Here is a 22,007-nt window from a genome sequence, read left to right on the forward strand (position 1 = left end):
TTTATTAAAGTATGATTGAAAAATAAAAATTGTAGATTTAAGTTGTACATTATTTAAGATGTACATGATTTAATGTATATATACAGTATAAAATGCTTACCACAATCGAGTTAATTAACGTGCCCATCACCCTCACAGTTATCATCTGTATGTGTGTGTATGTGTTAAGAACACTTAAGATCTACCCTCTTAGTAAATTTCAAGTATACAATACAGTATTATTAACCATAATCACTATGTTGTACATTAGATCCTTAAAATTTTTTCATCTTATACCTCAAAGTTTGTATCCTTTGACCAACATAACCCCTTTCCAGGCCCTGACAACTACCATTCTACTCTCTGGTTCTACAGTCCAACTATTTTAGATTACCAAAGTTTTGCAGGCCATTCAAGAGTGTGTTGCTGGGCTTCAACATTCCCTTTTAGGCTGCTGCCACTTGGTGCTGTCACTTTCCCTTCTTCCCTGTGTCTCACTTCCTTTTCTCTCTTGCTTCCCCCAGGTTTGGACTGAATTTTTCAGAAAAGTAAGGCAGAAGAGAGAAAAGAGAATGGTTAAGAGTTCGGGGATAAGAAAGAAGAGGAAAGAGGAAGAGCAAGTATCATTTTATGATATCTTATAATTAGTTGTTTTGCTACACTGTGATTCCTATATTCCTAAAGCCTATCCAGAAAATAAAAAAATAAACAGTACAGAAAATAGGAAAGAAGAATATGATATTGAAAAAGAAAAAAAATGTTTTTCTGAAATGTACTAGATCTTTGTTCTTACTTATTTTATATTTCCAACCATTAAGAGTTTCATAGATTATAACAAGATTATGAACTATGTCCAATTCCTTTTCTCAGTTTATAATTGAAAAAAAAAAAAAAAACATACCACACACAGGGAATTTAAGGTACTTAAATTTGTAGGCTATGCAGAATAGCAGCAGTAAATGAACAATTCCTATAATCCTACAATCCCTACAATCCAAACTGTAAAACCAATAATGATTAAAATTAGAGAAATATATGCAAAATATATCTTTAATAACAAAATATTTCCCAGTTCTGAATCTTATTAAATAAAAAATGGAAGGCAGCAGATATTCTCCTTGCCCTTTCCATAAGGCAATTCAGGGAGACTGAGCAATCACTCGCACTTGATACCAAACAGTAACCAACTCTGTAACACACCCTTATATTACCGCTCCTTTCCTTCCCTATCTCACTCCCTTTTCTCTCATTCTTGCTTCCTTAGGATTAAATTCTCTTAACCCTAAATAACACAATAGCACATTAAATAACACAATAGCACATTAAAACATTTCCAAGTTCAGTGGAAAACAGGACATCTCCCTTAGTCCAATGCATTCTATAGCACAAATAATACTGAGTATTGTGACTTGCAAAAATAAAGACTGTAGGCTACCAATTGAAAAGGAAGAAGAAAAATTATCTCTATTGACAGAACTAATAAATGAGTTCAACAAGGTTAGAGGTACAAGATCAATATACAAAAATCTATCATACCAGTATAAGATCAATTACCAAAAATTAATTGTAATTAAATATACTAGCAATGAATAATCTGGAAGTAAAATTAAGAAAACAATTCCACTTAAAATAGCATTAAAAAAAGAATAAAATACTTGAGAGTAAATTCAACCAAGGAAGTACAGAATTTCCACTCTATAAAATATTGTTGAAAGAAATTAAAGAGGACCCAAATAAGTGGGAAAACATGCCATGTCCATGAATCAAAAGACTAGGTCTTGTTAAAATGGTATGGTAGATAGAACAATGCCCACCCTCTTCAAATATATCAATATCTAAATCCCTAGAACTTGGCAAAAGGGACTTTGCAAATGTGATTAAGTTAAAACTCTTGAGATGTGGAGATTATCTGAATTATCTGAATGGGTCCAATGTAATCATTGGGTCCTTATAAAAGGCAGGCAAGAGGCTTAAAGTTAGAGAGAGGAAATGTGACAATGGAAGTAGAGGGTGGAGTAATATACTTCAAAAATGGAGGAAAGAGCCATGAGCCAAGGAATGTTAGTGGCTTCTAGAAGCTGGAAAAAGGCCTGGAAAGGGATTTTCCCCTAGAGCCATTGGATGGCACATAGCTTTGTCAACAACTTGATTTTTGCCCGGAAAGACCCATTTCAGACTTCTGAACTCCAGAATTGTAAGATATTAAAACTGTTGTTTTCAGTCACTAAAGTTGTGGTATTTGTTACGGCAGCAATAGAAAATTAATACAAATGGCAATAACCATTTGTACAATTTGATCCACAGACTCAATGCAATCCCTATAAAATCCCAGCTGGTTTTTGAAAAAATTGACAAGCTGATACTAAAATTTATATGGACACTCAAGGGAACCAGAATAGCCAAAACAATCTTGAAAAACAATAATAAAAACTGTATATGGTACTGGCAAAAAAACAGACACACAGACCAATGGAACTAAATCAAGAGCCTGAAAATAAACCCACACATATATGGTCAACTAATATTTGACAAGTGAGCTAAAAGTACTCAATGCAAAAAGCATAATCTCCTCAATAAATGGTGTTAAGAAAACTAGATATCCACATGCACAAGAAAAATTGAACCCCTATGTTACTACTCACAAAAATTAACTCAAAATGGATTAAAGACTTAAATGTAAGGCCAGAAACCACAAAATTCCAAGAAGAAAATATAAGAAAATAGCTTCTTGACATAGGTCTTGGCAATGATTTTTTTTGGATATGAAACCAAAAGCACAAGAACAAAAGTGAAAACAAGCAAGTGGGACTACATAAAATTTAAAAAGTTCCTTCATAGTCTACGACCATGCTACCCTGAACAAGCTCGATCCTGTCTATCTCAGAAGCTAAGCAGGGTCGGGCCTGGTTAGTACTTGGATGGGAGACCACCTAGGAAGACCAGGTGCTGTAAGTGTAAAAAATAAAAAAATAAAGGCTTGTAAGCTGATAAGGTCCTTGCAATCTGTGAAGTCAACCAAGGGTTGCCTTGCCTAAAAAAATATAAAAAAATTAAAAAAACAAACAAACAAGAACTAAATGTTACCAAGGATGTGGAAAAAAGGGAACTGAGTGCACTGTTGGCAGGAATGTAAATTAGTACAGCCTCTATGGAAAACAGTATGAAAGTTCCTCAAAAAATTAAAAATTTAACTACCATATAATCCAGCAATCCCACTTCTGCATATATATTGAAAGGAGTGAAATCGCTACCTGGAAGAGATGCCTTCCTATATTCACTGTAGCATTATTTACAATAGCCGAGATATGGAAATAACCTAAATGTCCATCAAGAAATGAATGGATAAAGAAAATGTGGTGTGTTTCTATATACAATGGAATATCATTCAGCCATAAAAAAAGAAGAAAAATTGCCATTTGTGGGAACATGGATAGACCTTGAGGGCATTATGCTAAGTGAAAAAAGTCATAAAGACAAATATTATATGATCTCACTTACATATGGAATCTAAAAACATCAAACTCATAGAAACAGAAAATAGAATGGTGGTTGCCAATAGCTGAGGGGTGGGGAAAATGGAGAAATGTTAGTCAAAGGGTACAAATTTTCAGTTATGAGTAAGTCCCAGGAATATAATGTACAGCATGATGGCTATTCAATAATACTATATTGTTAACTTCCAGGCAAGATGGCAGAGTAGGTAAACTCATCTCCTCTCACAATCACATAAAAACTAGAGCTAAATTATAAAACAACCACAATTGAGAACCACCTGAAGACTAGCTACACAAAATCTCTATAACTAAGGATATGAAGAAGAAGCCACATCAAGACTGGTAGGAGGGACGGAGATGTGGAACAAGAAGGTCCCATACTCATGGTGTGGCGATTAAGAAATGGGAAGGATATCTTGGCAGAGTACCTCCTAAGGAGCAAAGGGTCCCAGCCCCACACCAGGCTCCCTAGCACAGGGCATCAGTGGCAGAAAGAGGAGTCCCCATAACATCTGGCTGTAAAAAGCACATGGGATTGTGTCCCAGAGATACAAAGGGCTGCAGGAGATGGAGACATGCTGCTCCTAAAGGCACAAAATGACTCACTTTAAGTTCCAGCACAGGGTCAGCAGTTCAAAAAGCTCCAGGGACATACAGGGAGGAACTAAATTGACAAAATTCAGGGCAAGGTCTGGAGAGGCAGGACTTGAGGTAACTCTCTCCAGGGACAGAAGTGCTAGCAGGTGCCTGGGAGTAACTCTCTCCAGGACAGAAGTGCTCCTCTGTGGAGCTCTCCTCGCACCCAGCTGGCCCATCACAGGCAGGAGCCAAATTGATGCTCTTTATTAACCTAACACCATTCATCCAACCCTGCTGATCCCGAGATCCTACGCAACTCAACTTGCTTACCCGTGCCTGTTCCAGTGGCATCTCCATGAAAGCAGCCTACCTTGGCTCACCCTGCAGACTTTCCCAAAATCTCTCAAAAGTCCACAAACCCCAAAGAAGCAGTGGCCAGCCTCAGCATGCCTTGTTGCTCTTGCAAAGTGACTCCAAGCCCAATATAAGCAACGACGAGTCTCAACTTGCATTAAAATTTCCATCAGGTGGCCCTAAGTCTGGTATAAGCAGCAGCCAGTCTTGGCCTGGAATATGTCTTCAACTAAGCAGCCACAAGCCCAACACAAATGGCAACTGGCCTCAGCCCACATAGTGGTGTCTACCAAAATATTCCCAAGCCCAGCACAAGTAGCAGCTGTCCTCAGCCACAGCATAGGCTCTCCCACACCTCCATGTCCAGCATAAGTGGCAACCAAATGCAAATCACTTTGTAGCTCCTACCAAGCAACCTTAAGCCTGGTATAAGCAGTAGCTGACCTTGGCCTGCACTGGAGCACCTCCCAAGAGGCTCCAGACCCAACACACCCAGTGGCTAGCTTCAACCCACACCAGAGCACCACCCACAAGCTCCAAAAACAACACACCTGAAAGGCAGATTCATCTGGCACAGAACCCTGCTAAAGCAACTCCGGCTCCATGGGACAGCCATCTCAAGGCAACTTAAATGCTGTTGTCACAAACAGACCTTGCAACCAGCCAGCACGAGGGTCAACCTCACCCACTGATGTGCCAACAGCAATTGAAGGCCAAATACAACAGGTGGTCACATACAACCCACACAAGGGACATACCCAGAGCACCCAGCTCCACTGACCAGAGAGACTGTACTACTAGGCCCCACAGGGCCCCTTCTACATAAGGCCACTCCGTCAAGACCAGGAGATGAGGCAGATCTACCTAATATTTAGAAACAAACACCAGAAGTCAGCCAAAATGAGAAGACAAAAAAACATGTCCCAAATGAAAAAAGAAGGCAAAACTCCAGAAAAAAGAACTAAATGAAATGGAAACAAGTAATCTACCAGAGTTCAAAATACTGGTTATAAGGATGCTCAATAAACTTAGGGAAAGAATAGATTAACTCACTAAGAACTTGAACAATGAAATAGAAAACATAACATAGGCTATAGAAAACATAAAAAAGAACCAGTCAGAAATAAAGAATATAATATCTTAAATGAAGACTACGCTAGAGGAAATCAACAGCAGACGAGATGAAGCAGAGGATCGAATCTGCAATTTGGAAGACAAGGTAGTGGGAAATACCTAATCGACATAGCCAAAAGAAAAAAGAAACCCCCCAAAATAAGCTTAGTTTAAGGGACCTCTGTAACAATATCCAGCATACTAACATTAGCAGAAGGAAAAGAAAGAGAGAAAGGGATTGAAAACCCATTTGAAGAAATAATGACTGAAAACTTCCCTAACCAGGCAAAGGAAATAGACATACCAAGTCCAGGAAGCACAGAGAGTCCCTAACAAGAGGCCCAGACCAAGACACATCATAATGAAAATGCCAAAGGTTAAAGACAAAGGCAGAATCTTAAAAGTAGCAAGAGAAAAGCAGTTAGTTACTACAAGGGAGCTCCCATAAGATAATCAGCTGATTTCTCAACAGAAACTTTGCAGGCCAGAAGGGAATGGCATGAAATGTCCAAAGTTATGAAAAGCAAAGACCTACAACTAAGACTACTCTACCCAGTAAGGCTATCATTTAGAAAATGAAAGGAGAGATAAAGAGAGTTTCCCAGACAGGAAAAAGCTAAAGGACTTCATTACCACTAAACCAGATTCCAAGAAATGTTAACCTGATAGGGGTTAATATCCAAAATATATAAACTTATACAATTTAATATCAAAAAAACCCCCAAACAATTCAGTTAAAAAATGGGCAGAGTAGACATTTCTCCAAAGAAGACTGAAGGCCAATAGACATATGAAAAAATGGTCAATGCCCCTAATCATCAGGGAAATGCAAATTAAAACCACAATGAGATATCACCTCACACTATCAGAATGGCTGTCCATCAATAAATCAACAAACAAATGCTGGTGAGGATGTAGAGAAAAGGAAACTCTCATGCACTGGTGGTGGGGCTGTAACTGGTGCGGACACTATGGAATACAGTATGGAGTTTCCTCAAAAAATTAAAATTAGAACTACTATATGACCCAGCAATCCCACTTCTGGGTATCTATCTGAAGAAATCTAAAGCACTAATTCGAAAAGATATATGCACCCCTATGTTCACTACAGCATTATAGACAAATGCATAAAGATGTGGTACATATATACAGTGAAACATCATTTAGCTGTAAAAAAGAATGAAATCTTAGCATTTGTGACAACATAAGTGGATCTACTTATTATTTTACTTATATGTGGAATCTAAAAACAAAGTAAATAAACAAACAAAACAAAAACACATCCATAGATTCAGAGAACAAACTATTGGGTGCCAGATAGGACAGGGGTTGGGGGTGGGTGATAAAGATGAAAGGGATTACAAAATACAAATTGCCAGTTATAAAAATAATCATAGGCAGGTAAAATACAGCATAGAAAAGAGACGATAATATTGTAATAATTGTATGGTATTAGAGGGTACTAGGCCTATCAGTGATCACTAGTCACTATGTTGTACACCTGAAACTAATATAATATTGTACGTCAACTATAATTGAAAAATAAATTTAAAAAAATAGTGTATTGTATTCTTGAAAGTTGCTGAGAGTAGAGCTTTAATGTTCTCGCCACCAAGACAACAACAAAATGGTAATTTTGTGAGGTGAAGGATGTTAACTAATCTTACTGTGGTAAAAAAAAACTTCACAATATATGTGTATCAAATTATCACACTGTACACCTTAAATTTGTACAATGTTATATGTCAGTTATCTCAATAAAATTGGAAAAAGAAAAAGAACAAAGTTGGAAACTCACACATCTCCAATTTTAAAACTTACTACAGAGTAACAGTAATCAAGACAGTGTGTTATTGGCATAAAGACAAACATATAGATCAATGAAATGAAATAAAGAGTCTGGAAATAAACCTATCTATGGTCGATTAATTTTCAACAACAGTGACAAAACCAGTCAATGGAGAAAGAATAGTCATTTAAATAAATACTGCTGAGACAACTGGATAGCCACATGCAAAAGAAGGAAGTTGAAGACCTTTCTAATATCATGTACAAAAGTAAATAAATTAATTAAAAATAATATCATATAAAAAAATCAACTCAAAAATGGAATCTAGACATAAATATAAGAGCTAAAACTATAAAACTCTTAGAAAGAAACACAGGAGTAAATCTTCATGACCTTGGATTAGGCAATGGTTTCTTAGACATCCTATCAAACGCACAAGCAACAAAGAAAAAAGAGATAAACTGTACTTCATCCAAATTAAAAACTTTTGTTCTTCAAAGGATACTATTTAAAAAGTGAAAAGACAACCTACAATATGGGAGAATATGTTTGCAAATCATATATCTGATAAAGGACTAGTATCTCGAATAATGAGTTGTTACAACTCAGTAATAAAAAGACAAATAACCCAATTTAAAAATGGGCAAAGGATCTGAATAGTCCTTTCTCCAAAGAAGATATACAAATGAACAATAAACACATGAAAATATGCTCCACATAATTAGTCATCAGGGAACTGAAAATCAAAACCAACCACAATGAAATACCACTTTGCCTTCACTAGGATGGCAATAATAAAGATTGATAGTAACAAGTGTTGATAAGGATGCAGAGAAACTGGAATCCTCATATAAATCTGGTTAGATTATAAAATGGTACAGCTACTTTGGAGAAATAGTTTGGCAGTTTTTCAAAAAGTTAAACATAGGGTTATCACATGACCCAACAATTCTATTCCCCAAAGAAATGAAAACATATGTCCACATAAAATCTTGTACATGAATATTCATGGTAGCATTATTCATAACCAAAAGGAAACAACTCAAAAGTCCAAAAACTAATAAATGAATAAACAAAATGAAGTATATCCATACAACAGAATATTATTCAGTCATAAAGGAATGAAGTACTGATACACATTACAACACAGAGGAATCCTGAAAACATTATGTATGCTAAGTGAAAGAAGCCAGTCTCTAAAGACTACATATCACATGATTCCATTTATATAAAAAAACAGCATCTCTGGTGTAGTGGTATCATGCAAGACTCCCATTTATACAAAATTTCCAGAATAGGAATAGAGACAGAAAGTAGTGGTTGCTTAAGGGCTAGAAGGGATGGGAGGATGGGGAATGATATTAAAGAGCACAAAATTTCTTTTGTGATGATGAAAATGTTCTAAAATTGACTGTGGTGATAGCTGTCCATATCCCTGAATATACTAAAAACCATTTAATCATACATTTTAAATGAGTGAATTGTCTGGTATGTGAATTATATCTTACTAAAAGTGTCAGGGAGGGAGAGAGGGAAGGAGAGAGGGAGGAAAGAAGAGAGAGAGAAGGAGCTAGGGAGCAAGGGAGCGAGGGAGCAAGGGAGCGAGGGAGCGAGGGAGCAAGCAAGTGCACATGAGTCTCATAGGCAGCCTTGGGCCCAAAGCAGAGGGAAGATAGCTTCCTTACTAAAACTTTCCAGCAATGTTAATTTGTCTTGATGGTTTGCTAAATGACATATTTATCACATGGCTATATAATTGCAGTAAGATAAAATCCAACTCCTCAATTTTTTAATCCTAACCTCTAAGTGAATAGGTAATGGGGAGTAGGTACTAGAAAACCACTCATTACTCAATAAGCTCTAAATAAAACTACATTAAGATACTAGACATAAAAACATAAGATTTTGGTTGAGTGACTTCTTTTGTTGCTAATTATCCTGATGATATATTAATAATATTTGCAAAAGATAGACAATCTATAAGCCTCTGCAATTAGCACCCTGATAATGTATCAAAGAAACATTAATAAAGTAGATTCAATAATGTTTTATTTGCTCTTTAAAGACTACATAATAGACCTGATTTTAATGTCACATAATGTGCTACCTTAGCAACATATGGTGTTTATAAGATAGACTCACCAACACAAAGAAAAGTAACATCAGGGAGTAGATGACATTTAGCACCCAGGTTATCACGGGGCATGTCTTGGTACTCCCCTGCCCAATGTCGACAGTAAATGAACAAGTACAGTGGCCAAGGCTTTAAAAGGGCATGGTAACTAGGCTCAGGCTCCTCACTCATGACAGTCAGCCCATCTGGTAAGCCACCTAGACAAGCAAAGATTCTGGCCAAGAATCTAGAACAGAGATTAAAGGAGGGAGACAGTGAGTATCAGCTGTGATCTGGAGACTAGCTGTAGCTGCAGAGGTTGTAATTGGCCTACTAACCTTTCTCTTGCAAATTCCCCAGAAAAAAAAAAGACCAAATAATGCTAGAGAAGTTGCTCCTGCATTGGGGTGAATTTACTATATGAAATGAGTTCAAGAGGCACAAGGAGTGCAATGACCAGATAGATATTCCCTTCAGAACCAAAGCATTCACTCCTCTAACTTCCAAGAGACAGAGCTAGCTGCTAGCAGCTCACAACTAAGTCTTCCTCCACAAACTGCCCTCAACCAAAGTATCCTGGGTTGAGTTCTCTGAAAGCAGACACTGAGATGGAGTTTGGGATGCAGGATACTTATTTAGAAATCAATATCTGTGAAGAAAGGCAACAGAAGCAAGACTAAGAAGAGGAAGAAGTCAAACTACAATGCAGGCCTGACCACCAAGTACAGCTCTCTGGAGCAAGTATCACCTGTCAATGAGTTTCACGTTAGGCCAAAATAATTGGACCTTTATAATTCCAACTTGCTCAGCCATTTGCAAGCTGCCCGTAGAAGACCGTGACTTTGGGTGGAGCAGCTCTCTAAAGCTGAGGCAGATGCTGAACCAGCTGACAGCTGGAAGCTCTCTGCTGCAAGCACTTCCTGCAGCTGGGAAGAAGTGTGAGTTCATCTCCATCTCTACCACAGGAAAAAAAAGGCTTTACTCAAGGTCATGCTTCCATCCCCTCAGGTCAGCCCACATCCAATTCTGGACAACTAACTCTGAGGTGTCATCCTAGCTCTACAATTCCCAAAAGGATAGACTAAAGTCTCTGTTGCAACTGCATCAATACAATCTCTCTGCTCTTCTAAACTTGCTTCGTTCACTCTATTACAAGTATTGTTCCTCAATAAACCTTCTGCAAGCAAATCTCCATCTCAGATTCTATTTCTCAGGGAACATAACCTAAAAAACCTGATTCCATAGGAAGATTCAAATAAAAAGGTAGCTATGACCTACCCTGTTCGGTAACTTCATAGGATATTATTTTATTTTAGCTAGAGAAAATCATTAAAACTCAGTTGTCTCTGGCACAATAATGTCAAGCCATCATTATGTTGAAACAACAAAAAAGCAATATATATAGCAGCATTTAGATAAATAGTAGAACAGGATGAATATATCAGAGATGTCAAATGAAATATTTAACTAGCAGAAGTAACAAATAGTAGAGCTGTTTTAACCTTTAAGAAAATAAAGTAACTATTTAATTCATAACCTGAAAACATGCAGAATAAGAAAAGTTAATTGAATCACATTCACCCATATTATATACATCAAGGCTCAAAGGCAGTAGAGGAATTGCAGAAGTTTTATTTAATAAAGGATATTCTTCTGCATAAATTAGTTCCTGAACTTGAATCATGGATCCCTTTGAGTAGCCAATGAAAGTTATGGGCTGTCTTCTCTCAAAAGTCCATGTTTGTAAAATCTGAAAATAATTCCAGGAGTTCATGGAACCCTACAAGCCATTTACTGATGCCAGGTCAAGAACCCTTGACCAAAACCAGGTTTATAAAGTTAAGAGGACTTCTAACTCATGTTAATTTAAAAGGGCAAAAGATCTTGACCCCCCCCCCCAAAAAATGTATCTGAATAAACCATACTGTCTTTATTTTAATTACATTATTACACAAGAAATACATAAACAGGTTCTCATCATAAAATAATCCAAACAAAATTAAGATTAAAATAAATTTCCTCTTAGTTACCACTCATTCTCCTTTCTCTTCACAGAGATTATCAGTTTGATGTAAATCCTTTCAGTCTTTCAATGTTTTTTCAAAAACTTATGTATCTATTAAAATATAGAGAATTATTTTGAATAAACTATGTTAAGAACTAGGATTTTTAAAACAAAGGATAGATATTAGTGATTTTCCTAATACCAGCAAATTGCTGAGATTAAAGATTTTTTCATATAACTCTTTCCTGAATCCAGTCTATCCACTTAATTCAATTCTACCCATAAGTTCCAAACCTGGTGTGGAATAAACCAGTGTATAAATCGATCAATAAATCAATTCAACCAATATTTACTAATCACCTTCTATGTAAAGCACTGTGGTTAGTGCTATGGAACAGTAGTTCCCAAACATGTAAACCTGGAGAGTTTATCAAAAATACAGATTCTTGAGCCCCATTCCAGTATTATTCAACTAGAATTTCCAAAAGTGGAGCCCCAGGATCTGTACTTTACCAAAGCTCCTCAAGTAAGTGACCTATGTGTAAAACAGCTAGTGCTGGGAATCACTATTATGAAAGTCATAGAAATGAACACGATAATGTTCTCAATTCAGTTTCACAAAGACCTCTTAAAAGTCCATTATGAAACCTACTAAGTATTATGCTGGATGCTGAATACATTGTAGGACACAGTCCTTGCTTGCCCTGGAAGCACGAGCAGATTGGAAGAGAAGATAACATCTGTAACGATTATAACAAAAACTGAAAGTGGAAAGTACTATCTGTCTCCTTACTAAAATGTATGTTCCATGAAACTTTATTTTATTCTCTGCCACATCTCTAATGGCTAGACCAGAGCCAGGCACATAATAGGTACTCAGTGAACAATTGTGAAATAATGCATAGGACTAAAGTGGAAAGAAAGTTTAATTTCTCCTAAGTAAACAAGCAAATGGCCCTTTTAAGAATAGTTACATAGACTGTTAAGATTCAAAGAAGGGGAAAAAAAGAGAACTAATATTCATAGTACCCCTACAATGTGTAAGAAATTCCGAGCTGACTGCCAATAGTTTATCTCATTTAACTATGATATAAACGTTCTGAGATAATACTGTGTATCCATTTTACAAATGAAGAAACTAAGGCCCAGAGAGGTTAAGTAATTTGTCATCCAGGTTACACAGCTAGAAAGTGGCAAAATGAATTTGAACCCAGGTATCCAAAAATAAGGCTTAGGAATTTAGACTTCATTCTCTAAAAAATATAATGTCTTTGAAGGTTGTTTTGATTTTTGTTTTTGGTTTTGTTTTTTTTTTTTTGCTATTTGGAATATTTGCTTTTTAATAACAGCTTTATTGTGATATAAGTCATATACTATAAAATTCACTTTTAGAGTGTACAATTCAGTGGTATTTAGTATATTCACCAATTTGTGCAACCATCACTACTACCTAATTTTAGAACATTTCATCACCCCAAAAGGAAACCCCACACCCATTAGCAATTACTTCCCTTACCCCAGCCCACAAGAACTACTAATCTACCTTCTGTCTCTAGGATTTGCCTATTCTGGACATTTCATATAAATGGAATCATATAATGTGTGGCCTAAAAAAAAAAAAAGCTTTTTACAGTGGTAAAATATACATAACATTTACTATTTAACCATTTTTAAGTATACAGTTCAGTAGCATTAAATTCATTCCCAATGCTGTGCAACCACCACCACTATCCATCTCCAGAACTTTATTATCCCACGATAAAATGCTGTGTACCCATTAAAAAATAACGCTTCATTTCCAACTCTCCCCTGCCCCTGGTGACCCCTATTTTACTTTCTCTATGAGTTTGCCTATTCTAGGTGGCTCGTATAAATAGAATCATATAATTGTTGGCCTTTTGTATTGGGCTTATTTCACTTAACATAATGTCTGCAAGTTTCATGCACACTGTAGCATATATCAGGATTTTCTTCCTTTTTAAGGCTGAATAACATTCCATTGTACGTATATACCAAATTTTGTTTATCCATTTATGTCGATGGATAAAGGTTGCTTACACCTTTAGCTACTGTAACTAATACTGCTATAAACGTGAGTGTACAAATATTTGAATGAGTTCCTGCTTTCCATTCTTTTATATACCCAGAAATGGAATTGCTGGATCATATGGTAATTTTATGTTTAATTTTTTGAGGAACTGCCATACCATTTTCCACAGCAGCAACACCATTTTATATTACCACCAGCAAAGCTCAAGGGTTCCAATTTCTTCATAACCTAACAGTTGTTATTTTCTGGGGTTTTTTTTGATAATAGCCGTCCTAATGGGTATGAAGTGGTACCCCATTGTGGTTTTGAGTTGCATTTCCCTAATGATTAGTGATGTTTAGCATCTTTGCATGTGCTTATTGTCCATTTGCATATCTTCTTTGTAGACGTGTTTATTCAAAGCCTTTGCCCTTTTTTAATCAGGTTGTTGTTAAGTTGTAATTCTTTATATATTCTGGACATTAATCCCTTATCAGGTATGTTGATTTTGAGTGGCTAGTAGGGTATCCATTTAGAAATATCTAGCAGGCAAATAAATATGCATGCTGATCTTGAATTCAAGAGAAAAACAACAATGCAGACTTAATAGTCACATTATTTGCACAGTGACATTTATAAAGAACTTTAACATAGTTTATTTAGAATCTCGCAAAAATCCTGATACTTTTACAATAGAGAAGTTAAGGCAGATCTCCTGACTCCAAATCTCAAAATAAGATTATTTGGATGTACATCAGAGATTCAAAGGGAAAAAGCTGACTCCATCTCAATCCCCAAAATAGCTCAAATTTTTCTGCTGCAAAAACTTGAATACCATCTAAGATTTTGCCTGAAAATGAGGTGGGTTTGCTGTAAACAAAACTGAAACCACTATAATATATGATGCTACCTTATGCTCACAAAACAGTAATCGAAGCTATAGAAATAAATAAGATTGCTACATTAGAAAGCTTGGGGCAAAAAGGTACATCCTACTTTTATGGGGTAAGAGAATAAAGAAGAAACATAGAAAGAAAACCAGAATGACAAAGTAAAACAAAAACCTAGGAAGAAGCATTTCAAAAGGAAAGGGTAGTAGACTACAGAAAATTCTATACAGAGGTCACGAAGGATGAGGACTGGAAAAAGGATACTGTGTTGGCATCGTGGGTCACTGGTGACCTTTAAGAGATCAATTTTAATAAAGTGAGTGAAAGCACAAGTCAAACTGAAAAGGCTTCAGAGGTGGGGAGAAGGTTGAAGAAGGAAAGGTAACACAGAATACTCTCAACCATTTTGGTAAAATAATAATACTCTCAACCATTTTGGTAAAATAATAATAGCGAATATTTACATAGCACTTAAGTGCTAGGCTCTATTTTAAATATTTTACATATTAATTTATCCTCAAAACTACCACTGGTACCATCACTTTATCCACTCCCAGTTGAAGAAATTCAGACACAGTGAGAAGCTAGAATTCTGAGGCTACCTGCTGCACAGTCCCTGAATATATGTGATTATATTATATTGTTATTATATATTATATTATATGTGATAATGATACATAAATGCAAATATATTATAGTAGAGTACAATAATAAATACTGAGTGAGAGAAAAGATTAGCAAGATTATTTTTTCGCTATAGTAAGCTATAACATGGGGAATGATTTTATATTGCTAACACCAGTGTATGTTGATGCTTGCCAGTCATGTGACACTTTATCAGGTGTTGATATATTTAAGCAAAATAAAAACAGGCTGGCTTTTCCTGAATGTATTAATGCTTCAGGTTTCCATTCAATAAAACCATGAATGAACGGGGAAAAAATATAATTATCTCCAAGGTTTTCAAAGACATAATACATTTTCCTGTTGCTTACAGACCATAAAATAATGAATGGATAGACCAAAATCTATTTTGCTGATTAGCTCTATCATACATTTATACCTAAAAGCAACAATTTTTTAAAAAGGAAAGAAAGGATTATAAAAGATAACAAAGCTATTCTAAAAACAGAAATCTGTGAAATTATTCTGAGAAAAATTATTAATATCAGGTAATATTTTTGTCATCTTCCTGCCTGCCAATGTTACTCCTTTGAATCATGTATGGACTAGAGTATAGAAATGTCAATACAAAAGGAATTTCATGAAGGATTAATATAACTTGTAAGCAACAAATAGTGTTTTCAATCTTTTTGTAATATTAGACAATTTTAATATTTCTCATCATTGAAATTATATTAAGATAGAGCAATATATACAGCTGTTCCCATTTCTCCAGTTAATCACTTCCTACTCTTTGCCTCCACCATAACTACCTCTAACATTACAAAACCTGGTGTTAAATGCTATTTTCTCTGTTTATTCTATACTATGTACTCCTTAAATGTAGAAATTATGTACTATTTTTCACAGAACATTGAAAAATATTAAATATAAGTTTTATAAATGAATGAATGAGTGAACAAACATGAAGAAAATGATATGTTGGCATCACATTTATACAAGTGTCTTTTGATGGTGACAATGACAAGAATTTATATACTTTTGCATAAGACCTTTTCAAAATAGACATTCTTTAAGTGGTAAAGAATAATTTTCATTGAGATGCATTAATAAATCTAAAGATAGAATAGATTGAAGTAGAAAAGAAAGTTGACATTTGTGTAATATTATATAATGCTTTGTTGCCTACAATGTTTTAAAAATGTTGATAACACTAAGAATAGTGAAACTCACTACTTTTTCCTTTAAAACCTAATCTTTAAGTACAATTTATATTCAATCAAAGTTACTCATTTTAAGTATACAATTCAATAAGTTTCTACAAATGAATAGTCATGTAACCACTACCATAATCATGATATAGAACATTTCTATCGCCCAAAAAAGTTTCCTCATACCCTACTTTTCTCTCCCCTAGCAACCACTGATCTACTTTCTGTCACTATAGCTTTGAGCTTTCTAAAATTTCACATACATAAAATTGTTTTGTATGTACTCTTTCTGAACTAGCTTCTTTTATTTAGCATAATGCTTTTAAGATACATCCAAGTCGCTTAACTATCAGTTTGTCCTTTTTTATTGCTAAAGAGTAGTCTATCATATGGCTATACAACAGTTTCTTTTACCTATTCAGCAATTTGATAGGCATTTGGGTTGTTTCCTGTTCAGGGCTATTCTGAATAAAGCTGCTCTGAATATTCAAGTACAAGTCTTTATGTGAACATGTTTTCATTTCTCTAAATAATTAAGAATAGTGCTGCTGAATCTTATGATTAAATATATGGTTAACTTCATAAACAATTGTTTTCCAAAATGGCTGTATCATTTTGCATTCCCACCAGCAAGGTAAGAAGAGTTCAAGTTGCTTCACATCCTTGCTACCACTTGGTATTGTAAGTCTTTTATTTTTAGTCATTCTGCTTATTGAGTTTTGATTTGCATTTCCTTAAGTACTAATGATAATAAGTATACAAACAACTGTTCTTAACACAAGAAAACCACTAGGGAGAAGGATACTTTACCTTTTCAATAGTCTTTTTAAAGAAAGTAACAACATTATATTCTTCTACATACCATACTCATCACTCCATTATAATGAGAAACAAGCAAACGACCAAAATACATGTATCATACATAAAACCATACAAAACAGGTTTCAGAGAAACTCTTAGTCAGGTACTGACTCAGTTTATAACCTCCTATCTACATAAAAATGGCAACATAATGTAGTCCTTAAAAGCTTTGGCTTCAGTGTCCAACCTGTGTTTGTATTCTAAGGCAGGAAAATACAAAGTATTGTGGAATGATTTCCACCAAAAACAAGTAAACAATTACTTACTGAGCCTCACATTAAACAAGTGATTAAATGTTCAATGAATGAATCGAGATCATGTTAATAATAATCTTCAAGGATATTTTTTTAATCTATGTAATGTTTCAAAAATCAGAAACATCCAGAAATTACAAAATGCCAGTATATCTCCTAGGTTCCAGTTACATACAAATCAATGATATAAATCAATGAAAACATATGTCCATACTACATAAATATAAAAGTGTTAATTAACAATTTATTCATTCATAATAACATTTACTGAGCACCAATTTAGGGCGGATCACATACATTCGAAGAGGGAGGACAATTTTTCTCAATACTGAGAACGAAGAATTAATCAGTTTGACTATATATGATCATGAAAAGTATCAGAGTTATTTAGCATATGATATAATAATGATAACACTAATATTATAATGAGTATGATTTCCTTGACATACCAGCTCAATGACAAGTGAAAAGTGGTCAATACATCAGGAAAGAAACAGCATATAAATAAATCACAAGGCAGAAAATTCACATAAAAGTAATCTGGAATGGACTGTAATGCTCAATGAATTTAGGGGAAGAGTAGATGAACTCGGTGAGAACTTTAACAAAGAAATGGAACGAATTGTAGTCTATTGCTATTATCAAATTCTAATTCTAAATCATGTAACTTGGGTAAGATATGGTTCATATGCTTTCAGGATTACTTATTTCTAAAGATGACTTATAAATGCTATGCATAAAAACAATATCCCACAGTAATCTGGTCATGCATGCATGTATACCCTGAGTACTGAATTGCATAGTCATAATCTTTCATAAAGAATGACAGTTTTAACCTTTAAATGACTACTCATTTGTCAAAAAAGTTCCACACATTTTAAAAATATTAATAATTAATTATACAAATTAAAGCAATTACATTAAAATAATGCTTACCTAATTAAATGAATGCAGTGATTTTAAAATTTAAGCCATAGTCAATGTAAAAAAGTTTAAAATTCACATGAAACTGTTACACAACAAGAAACAAGTATGAAAAGCTATTATGAGTTGAGTTGTGTTCCCTAAAAAATGACATGTTGAAGTCCTAAGCCCCAGTACCTCAGACCATGACCTTATTTGGAAATAGAGTCATTGCACATGTATTTAGTTAAAATGAAGTTATACTGGAGTAAAGTGGGCCCCTACTCCAATATGACTGCTGTCCTTATAAAATGGCCATGTGAAGACAGACACACAGGATTGTGACTCTAGTCTTGAAGACTATCCAAGGACAAATTATATGCTTATTAGAAAATGTATAGACCAAAAATATGCAGTTTTGTTGAAGCAGACTGTCAGAATCTACGAAAATTTCTGGGTATTTATATAATTAGGATATACCTGCACAGAAGGCCCCTAGCATGCCTTAACCCAACTTTTAAAAATCTAAATATCTAATCTAACTAAATAAAATATTTCTGCATTTAAGAGAGAAAAATTGTTAATGCTTCTTTTCCCTCAATCAATTCAGATTTCCCTGAGAAGGCACACATCTTTAAATTTTATCAAAGACAAATTAATTTAAAATATGGATAGCAAAAAGGGTCCACGTCTTAAAATTATTAGTAAATTACCGTTGTCCTATTCTTATTCCATCTGCAGACTCCTGAATAAGCATTTTCCCAAGGTTTATGCTATTGCTATTTTCATGGGCTTCTCAAACAGGTTAAAATGCAGATACTTAAAACATCTGAACTCTATTACCTTCATAATACTGAGTGATCAGACTGTAAGTCTATTCACACAGCTTCAAACTTACAGATGTCTACGGAAAGACTAATTTACAATTTTCTCCTTTTAAAAGGAATAATACTTCTGATTCAGTACTGTTATGTAAAAGAAATGTATCCTTTGAGCTTAAAACTTATAGTTCTCCCATTTGTTTACATCAAGCTGGGAAAGTTTTAGTTGTGATTTAAAATTTGATGTTACCTACAGAGTACTTGCTTTTTAGCCAGTCCATGATTTCCCATCACCAGATTCCATGTGGAAAGTAATCAGAATTTACTGAATTTAATATACTTACTTTTTGTACAAGTTTTTTGTTGGTGTTGTCTAATTTATTTGTTTTGTGTTGTACAGTTTTTACTTTTTAAATGTATTTATTTTTTAAAAAATAAATAAAAATTTATTTTTATTTTAAGGTCTTTTTGTTTTTTTTCCAGTTAAATCCCCTTATGAATCTTTTCTTTAAAAGGATGTTGTTATAGAAATGCCCTACCTTTCCTTCCTTACTAAAGCATCAGCTTTGACTAACTTCCCAATTCTGAGGTTATAACTATGGCTTAGAAAACAGGAAGGAAATATGTAGAATTTTTAATTAGCACCCCTTAGTAATTGAATTGAGTTTGCAATGAAGTATCGCGGGTCCACAGGGAAAAAATATTAAAATAATATCATATGCATAATTTGTATATAGCAAGAATAATCAAGTATTACTCAATTTTTGGTAATACTTTTATTAAACCTATCTTCTAGATTAAGCCACATACTCACATTTTAAGTTTGAGATGAGTGATGAGTCTCTAATTTTACATATTAAAAGGTGGGTGGTTCATGCCAAGAAACAGCACTCATAATGATACAGAATGGAATATCTTTCTCTTCCACACTCATTAGCATAAAGTAAGGTCAGAAAAATAATAATTACACAGCTCGTGGTTCGCAAATAGGATTACACAACTAAAAGTGATTAATTCATTCTCCTACCTTCATCTATAAAATCCAGAATGAGAATCTTATGTGTCTTTTCTCCAGACCCGGAAACTATCATACAAAGCTCATTACCCCCAATAAGCATGCCAACTATGGTATTATGAAAGAAAAATATCTGATTTAAACATGACCTGGATCACCCGGAAAATCTGATTTCATTTGGAACTTGACATTATATTCACTTTCAAAATATATACCTCTTTAAAAAATTCTTCCTTTCCCTCATTTGTTCCCTCAAGTTTGAAGTCTTTAAAATCCATTTCTAACTATAAAACGACCACTAAATTGACACTTTTCAATTTAAAATATTTTAAACGAGAATCTTAAAAGTTAACTGAGCTAAACTCATACAAAGAATAAAGTTTACAGACTAATAGAGAAATAAATGCCTATGTTCATTTTCATGTTTTCAGTATTTCAGTGTTAAAGCTGTACATCTTAATTATCTGATCATTCAATTCATTCTTTCAAAAATACACACAAAGACTAGCCTTTTTCAAATAAACAAAACTTTCTCAACCCACTGTCATTGTATTTGACACAGTATAAAAGTAGATAAATTTACATTTCACATTTGCAAAACAAATTGTGATACACTGTTGTTTTGAAAAGAAACACAGGATTCAGTGATTCTCAATAACCAGAAGTAGATTATATGAAACACCACAATGTACTACTCTTCAAAAGAAAAAAATCAAATATGTTAGTTTCACCAGGGGAGAAGAGAGATGTTTGGAGTGCATGTGTATGTGTGTTCTTATGCTTGCTTAATTCTAAAAACAACCTCTAACTCCTTTCAAAAATCAACATTTTTTTCAACAAATATGAGCGTATTCTGTACAATAAAATGCATAAAGATAATGTGCACTTCCAGAATGCTAATAATCCAGATAGAAAAAAAAATCAGTGCTTCAATTTTCCACGTACCAAGTCAATGTTAAACAATGTCATTTTTTTTCCTTTCTCCCTAACCATTCCACGAATCGGGACTACTGTATATTTCATAAGATTAACAAACTGACTAGAAGCTCTGGAGGAGTAAAAGCAAAAGAAATCATTTTTCATTTTCCCACAAAGATAAAACAAAAGCAAATACGAAGACTTGTTAAATAAGAAGCATTTGAAAAACCCAACGTGACCAGCTTTTGATTTACCCCAGTGTGACAAGGAAGACAGACCCCACCCCCACTCCAGATTGTGTAGCTTTTTTTTCCTTGGGTGGTGGGGGTGTGGAGAAGAGAAGCTGTCACATTTCCATCTTCCGTTATTGTTAAGTCCGCAGCCTAGATTTCCAAATATCGCGGGTCCACAGGGAAAAAATATTAAAGCAGAAAATTTTAACCGTCTGAAATGCACTGTATTTTGTTGATTTTTTCCAATTTTAAAGTTAATTATACTGTTTCAATCTAAGACTATAGATTGCCCTCGACAGCCTGTCCCTCACACACTCCTTGTAAGACCGCTTGCTCCAGATTTACTAACGATTCTCTCCTCTCTAAACTTAAATTTGAAAAACATTCCCGAAATTATTACATACAAAAAGGCATTCCTCCCCCATTCTTTTTGCCTTCGGTGTGGGGGTGTAGAATGAAGAGTAAAAAATAGACCTATTCGCTCTTCAAACAACAAAAAAAAAAGAGGGGTAGAGGGCCAGTGGGGGAAAGAGCTGCAGTGGACCTGAAGGAAATGTTGAGAAAAGTTTTTACGTGACTAGTTTGTCCTTTGGCAGGGGAACAAGAGTTAGGCAGAAAACCGGGGTCTCGGCCCAGGGCTCGTGCAGAGAGAAGGTACCTGCCAAAGAGCACCTGCGGAAGGACAGGCCGGGGACCAGAGAGGAGCCGGGCGAGCACCTACCGACTTGCAGCACGTTCTCCACCGAGCCGCTGTCCAGCAGACGGATGCCTCGGCGGAACGGCAGCCCCTCGCCAGCTGCTCCTGCCCCTGCGCCCAGCCCG

General features: G+C 35.0%; 1 protein-coding gene and 1 pseudogene across 1 annotated transcript in view; one reads left to right on the forward strand and one right to left on the reverse strand.

The window, feature by feature from the left end:
* ZSWIM5 (zinc finger SWIM-type containing 5) overlaps positions 1 to 22,001 on the reverse strand; it is a 146,792-nt gene extending 124,791 nt beyond the window's left edge. The window contains exon 1 of the mRNA XM_011367580.1: positions 21,907 to 22,001. The gene's annotated coding sequence lies outside the window, so the exon portion shown is untranslated. The remainder of the gene's footprint in view (positions 1 to 21,906) is intronic.
* LOC111744440 lies at positions 2,817 to 2,934 on the forward strand (annotated as a pseudogene).
* Positions 22,002 to 22,007: the final 6 nt, after the last annotated feature.

Source organism: Pteropus vampyrus, unplaced genomic scaffold (genome assembly GCF_000151845.1).
Source record: "Pteropus vampyrus isolate Shadow unplaced genomic scaffold, Pvam_2.0 Scaffold135, whole genome shotgun sequence".
NCBI classification, from domain to species: Eukaryota; Metazoa; Chordata; class Mammalia; order Chiroptera; family Pteropodidae; genus Pteropus; species Pteropus vampyrus.